Genomic DNA, 16,969 nt, shown 5'->3' with positions numbered 1-16,969 from the left:
AAACCTGCATAGTGCTTGTGTTTGTGTCTGTCTCTTTCATCCTTTTGTTCCTTACATTCATTTCTGCCATGCGTCTAAATCAATTCAAATACTTCTACATAAGAATGCATGTTGTTGAGAAGTACACTGTATATTATGAAGTGAGTTACTTTCAAATGTCAGTTGAATTCTGCATATATGCCTAAAGTATATAGAGTATAGCCAATGTTTCCTCAAATGTGTGCACACAAATTTTTATGCTTCAGTGCACAATATTTTCCAGTGGTGCACAAAGTGAGTGAGAAGTAGGCTGCCCACTCCCCTACCCTGGCAAAGATTCACCAAGTGCAGACAGCATAGTGGTGCATAGGGAAACCTTTTAAAAACTGTGTTTAAAGTGATCCACTAATTGCAAATGTTATTCATGCACAGTGTGAGGAAACAAAAACGTGAGGGTCTGCAGGAATCACGCATTCTGGTATAGCATAAAAATAAACTGTAGTAAACAATGAGGCATTTTGGGTTGGAAAAGGATAAGAAGGTACAAGATTCCAAGGATCAAGTTCAAGATTTATTTCTCACCTTCTAAGACCAACAGTGAAGTTTAGCTTCAAAAGAGAGCATTTTCTATAGCAAACTATGGGAGTTGGTCAGGATCCCTATCACAAAAGAACTAATAAACAGCCAAAATGCTGCCAAAGTCTATGTGTCAGTCCTTCCTGTCACACACTTCTGGGGGATAAAAATACATATTGGACAATGAAGTGGTCTCTCCCAGAAAGGATCCCAGTTGTAAACGATTCCGATGTTTTGCCTCTTGCAGAAGCCTCTTATCCAGTTGTTTATAGCTAGAAGTCGACTGTAGGTTTTTACTGATCTGTGCAGCATGGAAAGTGGACCTGACATGATAATTCTGTCAGTTGGCATCCAATGTTGAATGTCATTGATGTTGGCATGGATTATATATGTCCAAATAGTTCTACCCTTGGGCTTCTCAAGGATTCATTCCACATCTTTAAGTTGTGCACCAGGAAAACTTGACACAAAAGTTTTATGGTTAGGTAACTAAAAGTTTGGGTGGTGCACAATCAAGTCTCCCATGTCAACCACATCATCACAGGTACAATGGGGGAGAAGAAAGGGTCGAAACAATTGTGAGTAGTGATGATAGATAACAATGCAGTCTCTAAGAGTGAGCTTTCTGATCCCTGAAATACTTTTGCCAGACAAGGAGGTATTGGATATACATCTCTAAAGATGAAAATTCTTCTGCTACTCACTGTCAGCCATCTTCATATTAAGTGATATCACAGGAAGTCACCAATCCTGGACAGAGGGAGAGATCCAGAAGATGCAGAAACAGGTCTTGATGAACATGATGCCATGGTAGTGGAAGAGTTCTGAGCAGCAAATGTCATGCTGCAAAAATTGGGGACTAAGGAAATAACATTTTCTCTATCATTCAAGTTAGATGTATATATGGTACCAAAAAGTAATTTAATTCCATTCAGTTTTCCAATTACTTTAATATAGTGCCCTTCATAATCAGAAATTACATCAGAAAGAAAGTTAATAGATAATGTTGTTATGGAACTGACAGACTTGATGATTAGACTGAGTGAACAGATTAAGGAAATTTGTCCAGAATCTGAGTAATACTATGGATCATCTAAGTATCAGAGCATAAAGAGAAGCTTCAAATGAATGCAACTAGTACCTAACTACAAGATATAAAAATGTGTTAGTATTTCATACTAAATAATTGAAGAAAATGTCAATTGAGACAAATATAAACTAAAACGTTTGAAAACAAGGATACCTGAGTTAATACTTGAGCTACAAAGATAATGGAAGTCAGACTAAATTCATATTAGTGTTCTTTGCCATAAATCCTGGAAAGCTTTGAAGATAAAAGATAGATAGATAGATAGATAGATAGATAGATAGATAGATAGATAGATAGATAGATAGATAGATAGATAGATAGATAGATAGATAGATACTTTATTAATCCCGATGGGAAATTCACAAAGAGCACACTCTTTAACTGTTACTCACTTCCTATGGGCTAGCTGAAATTCTTGAGATCACAGAGACAAAATCAAAACATACACATACAACTTTACATGGAAAAAATATGCTATAGTTGTGAGCATCTAGGAAGTGGATTGAGGATTGCAGACAAATAAGTACAATTCACCTATAAAAGTTGAAAATACTTTGAAGAATCATCACACTTAGTAATCACAGGGAAGGAAAAAGAAGTGGAAATGAGAATATATTTTATAATGACATGAGCCAGGAGCTACCCATGTACAGTAATATACTTTCACCTTATATGTCCTTATATACAGTACTATATCCAGTTAGACTGTTACACACACACAAAAGTTGTGAAAGCCCTGGAAATATCCATATTACTAACCGTAGCCGCAAAAAGACGTACTGCGCAGGCGCCCCAAGAAATGAGGTGCCGCGAGAGGCGGGCGCAACCACAGAAAAAAGGAGTGAGCACAGAAAAAAGGAGTCAAAGAAATGAGGCGCTGCGACCACAGAAAAAAGGAGTCAGCAAAGAAAAAAGGACTCAAACGCAGGCGACGCACACAGCGCCGCACGAAACCCATTGCACACGAAACTAGCACACAAAAAAAAGAAGCCGCTCGCGCCCACCTGCAAGCACCCACCCCCCCTACAAGCACCGATCGGGACACACACAAAGAGGACGATTCAACAAGCCCCTTGGCACACAAAAAAAAGAACCCAAAACCACCCCGCCCACCCTACAAGCAAGGGACGGGACACACACAAATAGGAGGATTCAACAAGCCCCTGGCACACAAAAAGAAAGAAGACGCTCGTGCCCCACCAATCCTCCCCCCCCCCCCCCCAGACGCCGGAAAACCACACAGCGCTGCACGAATCCCATTGCACACGAAAGGGGACCCACACAAAGAGGAGGATTTAACAAGCTCCTAACGCACCAAAAAAAAGAAGCCGTGACCGCCACGCCAAGCCCATTAGAGACGAGACATGGCACACGACACGTTCACAACAACGACGAATCAGACCCACAAACAAACTAACATCAATAAGAAGTGACACCCAAAGCCCCATTTGTAAAGGAACCGTCCATATTAAACATACGTCATCTCAACACCTTCACACTATGCAGCATAGGTGGATCTTCTTACAATAAAGCATTATTAACCGTTCAACTGCAGAAAAGGCTCCATATTAACAGTGAGTGCGATCCTCCTTATTACTTATCCATATTTCGCACGCTGAGGAACAAACAAGTCATGAATACACGCTCACGGGTACAAAACGATTCGGCAAGGATAACGGGACCAAACACACGAACCCGCATGAAAAAACAAAATACATGGCGGCGCATACAACGCGCTTCTGAAACTCCGGGAGAAAAAAATTTTGCGGCTCCAAAAACGCAAAGCTCAACTAACCCCGTTACAGAGACGTGCCCAAATGGACAGACACAATGAACTTAGACGCATACAGCGCGCGTCTCAAAGTGCTGCATCGAAACAGGCACGAGTTCAAACCGAAAGACCTCGCGTCTCAGACATACAAAAATGGGAGCGAAGAGACAGCATAAATGAACGCAGACGTCTACAACGCGCATATGAACTGACTGAAAACAAGCATGCAAGGCTCCAAAAACAGAAAGCTCAACTGACCGACATACAAAAACGGACAAGGCTCAATACAAACAATGCACGACGTAGACTGAAACGGACTCCTCGCACAGCACAGGCGAATCGATTGCACCTCCAAAATAGCGCGTCCCAAATACTGGACATGCAACAACGCGCCTCTCAAATGCCACAAGCAAAACCTGCCCGTCGCGGACATCAATGCCAGACACCTGCTAAACGCTTGCGCCACTTGGCTGACAACGCGTTCAATAATGAGTGCACTATTGAGGAAAATTCATTGGGATTAATGAATGTCATTTGCAATCATTGTCATTCACTTAACTTCCCTGAAGAAACAACTGGCAATACAAATAATGAATTTACACGTTGTTGTCAAAAGGGTCAGATTAGACTGCCTCCTTTACATTCATATCCTGAATATCTACAGAAGCTTCTAACTAACGATGTGCCTGAAAGTAAAAACTTTATGAACTGCATTAGATCCTACAATAGTTCATTTGCTTTTGCATCTACCGGAGTACATATCAGGCCACCAAAAGGCAATGGCCCATACTGCTTTCGCATATGTGGACAAATATGACATCCGTCTTGCGAAACTGTTAATTATTGATGAATGTACAATGGCATCCAGTCACTTACTCAACACCATTGATAAACTTCTACAAACGTTGATGAATAATAATATTCCCTTTGGAGGAAAAGTACTTTTATTAGGAGGTGATTTTAGACAATGCTTGGCTATTGTTCCACATGCCATGCGCTCAGCTATTGTTCAGTCCACCTTAAAATACGCAGACAATTGGCATTGCTTTCAAACAATACAGTTAGTACAAAACATGCGATGTCCAGATCCAGAATATAACAATTGGCTATTACAACTGGGAAATGGTACACTCACCAATACAGATGGACTTCACCCAAATATTATTACAATTCCCCAATCCTTTATCTGCGACAACTTAGTTACAGAGATATTTGGAACAGCAATCTCATTGGACCAAATACCCCTTTTAACACAACGCACTATATTATGTCCAAAAAATATTAATGTTGATCACATTAATAACCAGGTCATTTCATTACTTCATGGAGAGGCACGGCTCTTTCTAAGCTCTGACAAAGTTGACTCTGATGACGACAATGAACATCTGAATTTCCCCTTAGAATATTTGAACACTATTAACCCGGCCGGATTACCACAACACAATCTTAGCCTTAAAAACGGAACAATAATCATGCTATTAAGAAACCTTTACACTAAACAGGGTTTATGCAATGGCACACGTTTAGTTGTCAACACCATGACACACAATGTTATTCAAGCAACAGTTCTTACAGGATCACATGCTAACAATACTGTTCTCATTCCTAGAATTGACCTTACGAGTTCTGACCTAGAATTACCTTTTACATTGAAACACCGACAGTTCCCCATTAAACGTGCATTTGCCATGACCATCAACAAATCACAAGGACAAACCATGGACAAGGTTGGCATCTACCTCTCTGACCCCGTTTTTGGACATGGACAACTTTATGTTGCCTTCTCAAGTGTTCGACGTTCATCTGACGTTAAAGTTAGAGTTATAAATGCTCCATGCCAAGGAAGACTCATTCAAGGACAACACACCATCTTTACTACTAATGTTGTGTACAAACAAATATTCCAATAAACCATTACTCTGTGCCAAACACTGTATTTTTTGCTTTCTATATGCATCATCCACACCTCCACACTATTCTATATCTCATTCATACATCTCACTCTTTGTCATGCCCCAACGCCAGGGGTTGGCGAGCGAAGTGAGCAGGGGGCGGAGCCCCCTAGTCTTACAGAATGAACGCATGGAATATGAACTTTATACAAATAAAGTGTAGATATTCTTTTCGTGAAAAATAGAATTTTTTTAGGACAACACTTTTAGTTAGTGTCTTATACACTATTGAACCTGTATTAAAATCAATGTCTCTCAAGTATTATCTATCTGCAATGTCAGTAAATATTATTATACAGTTTTTTCCATGTTAATGCTATGCCACCATCATTGATTTCACTATTGTTATGGCAGTAAGAGAGACAGATATTATACAACTCTTTTAATATACTGTTGTAATGTCTTAGAGTGAATCTGAAAATATAATTTCACTGTAGAAAAATAGTGATTACTGCTAACTAGTCCTGCAAACTTTATAATATAATAGCTAATAATCTAATTCTTTTAAGAATTATTTTAATATAGCTCCTACATTACCTTCAGGTCTGGTTTATACTAGTGTTCAAGTACTACTATATACATGAGTATCTGTAGCATTAATAATATGTAATTGTTAGCATATTTTACCATTTTAACTGTACATGTTCTCTTATTTGTTATGAATATTATTGTTGCTTTTTTGTAGCCTTTTAATTTAAAACTGTTGAAAAAACATGTGGTTGTTTGTTGTGTGTTCTGCTGAGTAATATTGGAAGACTGGCATCGTTATATGTGGGATCTTAGCCTCATTTTGTTGGGAACAAGACAGAATTCAGTGGGAGGGGAAGGCATGCTTTACCCAACCTATCTTGAGACACAGTTACTCTGTTTATCCTGGAATGTAGAACATCATCCTTTTCTAATTCAGCTCAATGACTGTTGATGATACTACTGTTAGTAATGTGACAAAAAATGTGAACTTGAACTTGAATATCTTTGAGTTCAAAATCTACTTGAAATGTTCTGTAACTGCAGAAATGAGTTTCTCATTGCTAAAGTATATGCAAGGGTTGAATGCTTTAATAGACACAGTACATCTCCCAAAACTGTCTTCAAGTACAATGCTGTTCTGATTTTCAAAAAAAAGTATTTCAGATATCACATAAGGAGCAAATTTAATTGAGGGATGTCTGACAGGTCCAAGACTAAAGAGGACATACAGTACACTGTAGATTTAGTTTGACGGACTTCTGGCAGTACCCTAAGAAGCTGGTTGTGGTTTATTAGTTCTGCTCTTGAAATGCAACTGTTGAAATTGCTGAAGGATAATAACATTTTTTATACTTCCTCACAGGAAGCCAGTAACATTGTGAATTTTACTCAGTTTCCTATTTTCAAAATGCACTCACTTATGTTGGCCTTCAACTTCTGCATGCACTTTATAAAATTATCACAATCATCTATTATAATAACTTTATTACAAGTTTTTCTGATTGTGATTATTATTAAATTCAAAATCATTAACATCTAAATCAAAATATATTTTGAATATCTTCTCCTGGTTACTATAGCAACATTTTGTGCTGATGCATACGTTCATTTTTTTAATATGTAGAATTAACATAAGCATGCTTTCATCAAGAAATTGATAAACAATGTCAGAGCTGAAGTGCTGTGCATTCTCTCAGTGTAGAACCTTCCACCTCTCAACTTAAAATTAGTCAATGTTCATGAAAACAATTAGAAGGTGTGACAGATTGAGGTCTCCGTGACTCCTTGAACCCTCAGACTAGACGTCAGACACCAGGTAAAAGTTCAAATATTATTTATTTTATAATAATAATGTGCACCAAGCACCCTCCACTCCACAATACTCAATATAACAAACCACAATAATCAATAATCAATCCTCCCCTCCCAGATGCGTTGCCACCCTTCCACCCAGCTCAGCTCAACGTCTGGGATTTCCCATCATCCTTTTATACACCCTGACCCGGAGATGTTCCTGTCCAATCCGTCCACAGTTCCTTATCCCTTCCGGGTCAGGGTAAACAGTCCTTTTCTTCAACCCGGGAGCACATCGTTTCTTCCTGTCACGTGACCATGACATACTCCCGGGTTATAGGGCGCATAAGAGTCCACGAGCCCCCCTACAGCGACTCCTGGTGGCCCCCAAGGTATCCAGCAGGGCTGTGTATAAAAACTACATAGTCCATGTGGCCCTGCTGGAACTTGGGGCACGTCCACGCTGCTGGGAGAGCTCCTCCTGGCGGCCTGGGGGTGAGGACCGGAGTAAAAAGCCGGCAATCCTTCACAAAGGTAATCACTTGCTCCACAAGGAGTAGTTCTTGAGTATGTGTTTTAATACAGAAAAGTATTCTTTTTTATCAGTATGTAATGTATTAACTACATTTGTTGATAACTAGTGCCATGATCCAAGAAAGTGGTTTACCTTTCAAGATAAGACCTTGATAAATGAAAGATAGATGGGAAAGAACTTGCGCCAGGAATGGAAACAAAGCAATAAGTTCAAAGATCCAGGCATTCAAATAAGTAATAGTCTTAGAGTGGGGGAGAAGAGTGATAAAACTAACATATCTTCACAGTTGGGTAAAACTCAAATACACTAATAATCTTAACTATTTTATGAAGAAAAGACATGTAAACCTTGCCGAAGACACCTGTTTTCAAAAGAGGGTATATAAGGGAGAAAATTAGTTTAAAATGAAGTTACCTCCAATAAAGAAGCAAATGTAATAAAAAGGTCAAGGTGAAGAGATGGAAGAAGGCAGCTCATGAATTTGTGATAATCCAATGCAGGGCACAATGAGAGATATTATAAACAGTCACTGTATTTCATATGGGCACACACTCCTATCTAACTGCCTACCTACCTCTTCCTTAGGTAATGGACTGGTAAGACATCTTTTGTTAAAAGCTTTGTAATGCTGGGATCATACCTCGGCCCACTGAAACATTAAGACATTAAACTGTGTGCATTTCCATAAAAACCGAGGTATTCTGAAACTTTTGTCTGGTAGTGTATAAAGCAGACATCCCCAGGCAGGGAGGCCAATCAGATATTAAACTGACAACAAAACAACCATAGACATGGTCATAACCAAGAAAATACTGAGATGCAATGCTGCTTAGCTGCGGCCAGCCTGGCAGGGGCACTCGGAGAAAGTCACCTCTCACACCTGGGACTTTGCAGGTTGGCAGCACCCTTAGGAAGAAAGCAGCAAGCAGGCTAGAAAGCCAGTTCAGAGGTGCTTGAAATGAGAAAAAAAAAGAACAACACAAGAAAGAAATGGGTGTTAAACATTCATTAAAGACAACACCTCATTTGCATTGGCCAATGAAAGTGATCTGTGGCTGACCTTTTATTTGTTCTATGCCTTGATTGCATGAAACATTAAGACATTAAACTGCTTGCATTTACATAAAAACTGAGGTGTTTTAAAACCTTTGATCTGTACCTTATTTTATCTCAAGTCCAATAGCAGGCCAAAAAACCTGCACAAACCTTAAAACAGGAGATAGAGAACAAAACATGTGAACATTACAGAAAGAAAAGAATTTAGATAAACTGTACTTTTTTAACTTGGACAATACAAGCAGCTGTAAAGACAGTGATCATGTTATTATGATCATTGCCAAAACAAGAGTCTCTGGCACTATTGCAACATGGACATGTCTTGTCTTCTTCTGTGTTTCCCTTCTGACTTCTCTGCTACACCCAGGGGGATTGATCTGGAAAAAAGGTGAAATGGCTAAATGGACGGAGAACTCCTCACTCAGATGCACTAAGATGTTAAGCCTTTAATAATACTATTAAAAGATTATATACAAATGTTGTCTAATAAATAATACTACTCCATATACTGTATGTCACTTTTTTCTAATATAACCATGAATTCTTGCACTTTTTAAACTTGCAGCAATAATTTTGTTTTCTAATTTCTTTCTGGATGTTTAATATAAAAATGGCCTTGACCTGCAGCTTATATAGTGTCTCATATTCACAGTACAAGCTAAAATATTTGTATATTTGTGTGTATATGGAAGCTAACTCTCAGTGTAAAGTATTGAAATATAGCAAAGTATTATAAGTGTTTGAATAACAAATATATTTTCTGCACACTAGAGTCACTACTTCCTAATTTTATACCAGTTTTAAAACCATAGTTATTATTGATTAAAACTGATTTGTTATGCACCAGGTAATTATCCATATCACATTTACACAGCTTATGCTGTCAAGGGCATGATTATTCCCATGTTCCCAACTAGACTAAGCAAAGTAAATTACAAAACAACAAATGTAGCTGACACTATTGAATTTGTATCTGTCTGCTTCCTTAACAGCTCTTTAGTCACCTACCTTGAAGAAGATCTGTGACCTTATCTAATGCCACCTACCTTTCCACTCATGTTGAATTCACTGTTATTTAAAAGTTCCCTTCCAATTACCTTTCAATATTAAACATTTAGTTTAAGCTTTTGGGGTCTTATTCGTTATTTACTTAAAATAGCTATATTTTTCCATGCTTTTAATTTGACTGAATTAATTATTAGATAGTTGACCTTCACTTTATGGTGTCACGCATGGGTGTCAGAGGATCAGCTTCTGGACTCTGCTAAGGTTTACCATACCATCCTGGGACAAGAGGAGGTGTGGCTGCTAAATGTGTCATCTTTTCTCTAGAACTCCACCCACAGCATCCCAGATGCCCCGCCTCTTCAGACCGGGACACTATAAAGCCAAGAGGTTCCCAAAGGAGGGCGTCCCACTTCAAGGAGAAGCATCCTCATATCGGACTGACCTGCTCAGATGAGCCCTTTACAAAGTAGAGCCTAGTTGGCTAAGAAGGCACCTAAGAAGACTATTTTCTGTTGAGCTACTGAGTGCCTGTTTCATTTCATTATTTTGGACAATTGCATTAAACAAGGTGACTTGGTTGGCTCCCCACATGCACTTTACCATACTGCAAAATTAACCTTCTTCTCTGAGTTGTGAGAAAAAGCTTGTTCTCCTCTGTGCATGTGTTCCTCTGAGGTTATACAAGTCATATTGATGGGGTATATTTGGTAGAGCATTCCTGTGGGAGCAGATAAACAGAAGTCTTGGGAACTTTAGAATCATTTCTTCAACAAGAACACATGGGTATTGATGGAAGCTGGTTAAAGGTACACTTCACAAATTTTTTTACATAGAGCATTGTTGATACTTGTAACATGATACTAAAGTAGATGCATGGAACATGGTACCGCACGGGTAGTCAGAGGTGCCATTGTTAGAACTTTAAATTCTTAGTACAATCATTTTGATGTGATTGTTTCCATTGATCAGCTATTTTAGGAGAACACAAAAAAGGAAGATTCCTTAATAAAATATCAGTTCTCTCCAATTAATATTAATTCTTGTCTGTTAATTCCCTCACAAAGAAGGACAATACCAAAATGTAAACTGGTAGACCAAAGACAGCAAAGAGTAGAAGAATCAAGACATGAATAAACAAAAAGTTTAAGGGACAAAGTCAGAGTAGTCAAAAAACAAAGCAGGGGTCTGAAGCGAAAAAGAGAAGATCTTCCACTTAAAAGAAGGTGTTATGCACCTAAAATCTAGAATAGCCTGCCAATAGGAATTCGCCAGGCTAATACAGTGGAGCACTTCAAAAAACTGCTGAAAACACATTATTTTAACATGGCCTTCTCATAACTTCACTGTAATTTAATCCTGATACTCTGTATATCCAATTCATTATAATAACTATTCATGGTGGCTCTAAAATCTGTACTAACCCCTACTCTCTCTTCTGCTTCCTTTTCCGGTGTCCTTTTGGTGGTGGCTTGCGCCACCACCATCTACTCAAAGCACCGTGATGTTCCAACAGTGATGGATTAAAAGCCAGAAGTCTGCATGACCATCATCAAGTCCTTCCGTGAGAACCCTAAATACAAAGAGGACTATTTCATTTTTGTTAGGTAGAATGCCCAGAGGGGACTGGGCGGTCTCGTGGCCTGGAACCCCTGCAGATTTTATTTTTTTCTCCAGCCGTCTGGAGTTGTTTTTTTTTTTTCTGTCCCCCCTGGCCATCGGATCTTACTCTTTTTCTATGTTAACTAATGTTGTCTTATTTTAATTTCTTATTTTGTCTTTTATTTTTCTTTTCTTCATTATGTAAAGCACTTTGAGCTACTTTTTTGTATGAAAATGTGCTATATAAATAAACGTTGTTGTTGTTGTTGTTCCAGCAAGCAAAATGTTAAGTGAAAGACTTAGAGGTCAAAACCATAACTGGGCAAAGGTTCCGTAACAAAAACCAAAGCAAGTTCAATGTGTTCAGAGTCTTAGTTTATACCAAAGCAAGGATAGTGGGAGCTGACATTTTAAGTAGAGGATGACTGATGATACCAAAACCCTGTTCACATGACTGGCAACAGATTTTGTAACAGTACAGGTAAGCAATATGACAGCAAAAATAATTTCTCAAAATAGACGAAAATAATACAAATAACAATTTGAGATGAAAAAGTGAGTTTTTTTTACAACAAATGCAGCATCACTAGGCTCAGCAGTCTCATTCCCATCTCCATTTCACCCATCTCTCTGTCAATAACAGCCATGCTTCCCTTTTGGTTTGGAGTTTCACAACCTGAAGAGGGAAGAAGAGGCTCTGTGTAGAAAGGGATGATGAGAGGGAAAAGACGCTCCAACTGAAAGATGATTGCGTTGCTTCCAGCACCTTGTCTAAAAAGCTGTCAACTGTAGTGTCAGAGAAGAATTTTTTGTTATTTTTAAATTTTCCACCTGTCCTCTTGTAGCCAGAGGTAAAAAATAATCACTACATTGATGTGGTTTTGTTTTACAAACACATATGCTTAGCTTACATATAAGTACTTAAATAATTATGTTTAGGTGATACACAAATCACAATGTTAATTGAACTTAGATGATACATATGATAAAGACATGATAAGGTTAAACAGAAAGGTAAAAGGAAGTGTAACTTTTTAGGAAATAAAGGAGTGTTAAGTTTCCAGCATGATGAAGTTTTTCTGTCTGATATGATGAGAAGACTTTTTTTTTACATGAGAAAAAGGCAAACCATTTGTATATGCATTAACAATGCGAGATATTTAAAACATGATAACTAGAGTAATACATGACTTCTAGAAAATCCATTCATGATTTTCAAAGATATGCTTCAAAATTCTAAATGTCCACACCTTAATCAGGAGTGTACAGAATAGTATTGCTAATTGTATCTAGCAAGAAATCCATTGTGTTGCCCTAAAGGGAATATTGGTGCAGATCCATAGACTTCATTCAGCTCATTCTATTTAGAAGTGCAAGCAAACTTTAAAAAACAAGCCAAAAGCTTTTTCCTCTTGTGATTTACTTTCTCTATATTAATAATTTTGCACAGGGTATACAATTTACAGGAGCTATGTGATCACTCAGGATATAAATAAAAAAGCGTGAGCTATGATTGTACCTTTAGATTTGTGTTCTTCATAGAGAAGCCAAAAGTCTGTGCAAGTCACCCGATTCTAAGGAGGTAGGAGAGGAGACTGCTGTTCCAGTTATACCATGTTGGGGATTTATAATGGAATGCTAGATAAATGTCAGATTGCTATCTTCGTCCTTGAAGAAGACTAAATTCTGCTTGGGAGAGTACTCCAGGTGCCCAAATTAGGATCACTCTACTAAAGGAGATTTCAGATTAACATTCCAGCAAGTCCAGTTTTTAAGGTCAATTAAAAATGGCATTTCCAAATGTACCATGTGCCCCCTAGCAATTACAGCACATAGGCATAAAAATCAATAGAGATATAATTTTATAATTGCAATTTTAAGGATGAGTAGCACATTTCTATTAACATTTAACAATAGTTAGGTAGCCAAAGGAGAATGTTAAAGAATGTTAAAGATATTAAGATTTGCATTGGGTGTGACGAGGATGGACAGGATTAGAAATGAATACATTAGAGGGTCAGCTCAAGTTGGACGGTTGGGAGACAAAGTCGGAGAAGCGAGATTGCGTTGGTTTGGACATGTGCAGAGGAGAGATGCTGAGTATATTAGGAAAAGTATGCTAAGGATAGAGCTGCCAGGCAAGAAGAAAAAAGGAAGGCCTAAGAGAAGGTTTATGGATGTGCTGAGAGAGGACATGCAGGTGGTGGGTGTAACAGAGCAAGATGCAGAAGACAGGACAGTATGGAAAAAGATGTATCCACTGTGGCAACCCCTAACAGAAGTAGCCGAAAGAAGAAGAAGAAGGTAGCCAAAGGAGAGACCCTGTTTAAAAAGTAACCTGGATGAGATGTTTGGAAAATTCATATATTAGCAAAAAAAACCAAGCATAAATTGTCCTTTTCTTGTTTCTATAATTTCTAATATTCTAGAAAATGCTAAATAATTTCTATATTCTTTAAAATACATATGTTTACCTAAAATGTTATGTCAAAAAATTGTAGTTTTAACCTGCCTGATTGTTATGCTTGTGTGTTACATTTAAAATATTTATAACCATAAATATAATTTTATGAAATTTAATGTCATGCTTTATTTTTTAATGCCTTGGGTGTGCTAAATGTTTGCTTTAGTTTTTTTTCAAAAGCTTAACTTCTGTAAAGTCTAATTCAACTACATTAATAAAGAAGAGAAATGTTGCCTGCCATCGCAAGAAAATATTTATTCTGAAATTAAATCGACAAACTTAATTTTTTAACTTTGACTACACCAATGTGCTTCTGCACGACCTATCTATAAAAATGAGAAACATCTGTCAAACTTTAAAAAGAGGACTTTTTAGCACACCATTATAGTCAACCATAAATGGAGAATGCATCAGTAGGCACCCTACTATCATTAATCAAATCCCCCTTTTGGATTTACTGCCCATTGTGTTCATAGTTAAAAAAAGTTAGACTCTAGCAACAATAAGGCATGTAGCATTATGCCTATGCTAGTATAACTTTGAATTTCAAGCATGTGTTTCCTGTGAGGGGAATGCCAGGTATGTGGGATTCTAATACCTGTACAATGTGGTGTGAACTGATTTGTGGAGCCTCTGAGGAAAGGAAAAGCCTAACATAAACAGTAGAACCAAGCAAGTAGAAAACATAAAGCAAAAGGTGCGCAAACAAACACTGGGCAACCTGAAACTGATCAGGCAACCAAGGTTGCGTAAATGTTCCAGACTGTAGAATATCTGCTTTTATTTGCACAAATTGTTTAAATTCTAGTAAGGGGGAATGACTACAGTCAAATATTAAAAATAAGAAAAACTCTTACTTGAGAGTGTGTGATAAGAACAAAGATTAAAATTGCATTTAGGATATGTAAGATAAGATGCATTTAGAGGAGATTTAAGATAGAAACTAAACAGAAAAGAAACGATTTAGGCCCCTGAAGAGATAATAACACATGAAGTCATTTACTTAGTCTAAAGGCAAAAGGCTGTAAATAAACCATGATTCCTTGCTACCAATGTTTAGTTAAAATAAACAACACAATAAAGCAGTATGTTAAGTTGCTGCATCACAATGCAGGTCTTTTGTATTTTCTCACTATTAGCATCAACATGTTATTGATAACTAGGAATTGCTGTGGGGCTAATCAGGTGTCTATTAAGACAGTGGACTAGGATAACTGCATTAAGCATAAATAAAACATATCAGGTTACTTGTGTGGCATAATCCACACATCAACTCATTCAGCTGTATGATCACTATATGCAAAATGCATGTAATTTTTGCTAAAATATTGTTAGTAGTCCTCCATTCAAGAAGCCCCTTCACACAGGATCATGCTCTTGAATTGAAGACAGGACTAGTGATCAATGAATGTGGGGGAGAGATGGGTCTTCAAAAGCTTGACGCCATGTTTATAGAGTATTTTCATTTTCTAGTTGTTTATTTACGTTCTAGGGGCAATTATAATCTCACACCACAAACCTCGACCCTCTCTGCTTCAGTGACAACTCATATGCCTACTATTCACCAGACCTGTGAAACTCGCTGGTGACCACACACTCAAGCAGATGGACTCTAGCAGCCAGGAGATGTGTCCGAAGTGCTCTAGGTGATGCATCTGAAACATAGCGATTATGGAGCTTGTTTTTATGCCAGCTTCTCCAGGTAGACCTGTCCTCCTCAGTCAGGTCTTGACCACTTGTGGAGCCTATCCCTCTCAGGTTCAGACCCAGGTGTGCTACACTATTATTACCACGGCAAACCTAGGTAGCTCTTACAGAGTACCACTGCGGTTGAAAAACACTGGTCTAGAGTACAGAAAGGTCAGATGTTACTGAATTATCTCATAATTATGACTATGCAGGAGGTGTGTTGCAGTATCTACATCAGTGTGGTTTGATGAATTAGTCAATAAAACATCCTTCTTCACAATCATTAGAAAATATATGCTTTATTCCTTGATTTATACTTCTTAGTCCAATGCATCATGAATTTCATCACTATTGTACCACTAGTGCCCTGTCAATTTCATCCATGCAAGGGTTACTTTTGGAAGTAAATGCGTTATCCAAAAATTGCAGGTTTTCCACCTCACTCTGTAAGACACTAATTAGCATGACACTCTTTATTTCGCAGACAAAGTATCACAACAAAACAGAGTATAGCAAGAAGGTTGTCCCTGACTGTACTACATTTTCAGACAAAGAGAGTTATTTGTCTTTTTTTTTCATTTTTTTTTTGTGTAAACCTTCTCAAGAAATCATCAAACTCATACAATAATCACATTCTGTAAAGGTGAAGGAGCAGGCTTTCACAACATATCCTTTGATTAGACGCTTCTTTAAACACAGAGGACCAATTATGAAGAAACGCTGGCAAGGAGTAAGAAAAAAGTGTTAATTATTTGTACACTTTCGATTTTGGCAAAAAAGTGGGAGACAAAGCTTTGAATGTGTCCTGCTTTTGGCGTCAGGTGCTGGGATTCATTTTGTGGCTTTAGAGGTTAATAATTACATTTAATTGGGTAAATCCATCCACTTTCTTTGTGCTCATATTTCATGCACTAATGCCAAATTTCCAGATTGCCTGTCTCGTGATAAGCAATAATCTAATTATTACATAAAATACAGCTAGATATGGTCAGAAATTTTATATGTAATAGTAACAAGACTCTGCCTTAAATCAAATGAGATAAAGGCAAAGCCATCCTTATGTGATGAACAAAAAAAAATAAAATGAAAGAGTGGAAAATTTTGACACCAAGAATAAAAAAGGATTGAATACTAAAAATTCATTAAGATGTCACTATGAATTATGACCGTACAGTACAGTTACAGTAAAAAAGTAAGAGTGATTATATGGGACTGGAAGTGTAAAGAGACTTTCTAAGAATCATATAGTGGGGCAGCAGCAGAAGTTACTAGATTGTGCAACAGGGAGGCAAAAAAGCACAGCAAAAACAAAAGTAGAAGGTTTTGGGACTATAAAACTATATATAGTGCTTCTGAGAACTCAGATATTGTAAGAACAGTTTCCCATTAATGGTTTGTTTTTGGTTAATGAGCAGGGTCAACAGGCTCAACTGTGGCCATAATTTTATCCTACAGTACCTTGTGATCCATGTGAAGGTGAAGAGTA

The sequence above is a fragment of the Erpetoichthys calabaricus genome, chromosome 16, assembly GCF_900747795.2.
Source record: "Erpetoichthys calabaricus chromosome 16, fErpCal1.3, whole genome shotgun sequence".
Lineage (NCBI taxonomy): Eukaryota > Metazoa > Chordata > Cladistia > Polypteriformes > Polypteridae > Erpetoichthys > Erpetoichthys calabaricus.
The sequence above is the reverse complement of the archived record's forward strand: the minus strand, read 5'-3'. Positions refer to the sequence as shown.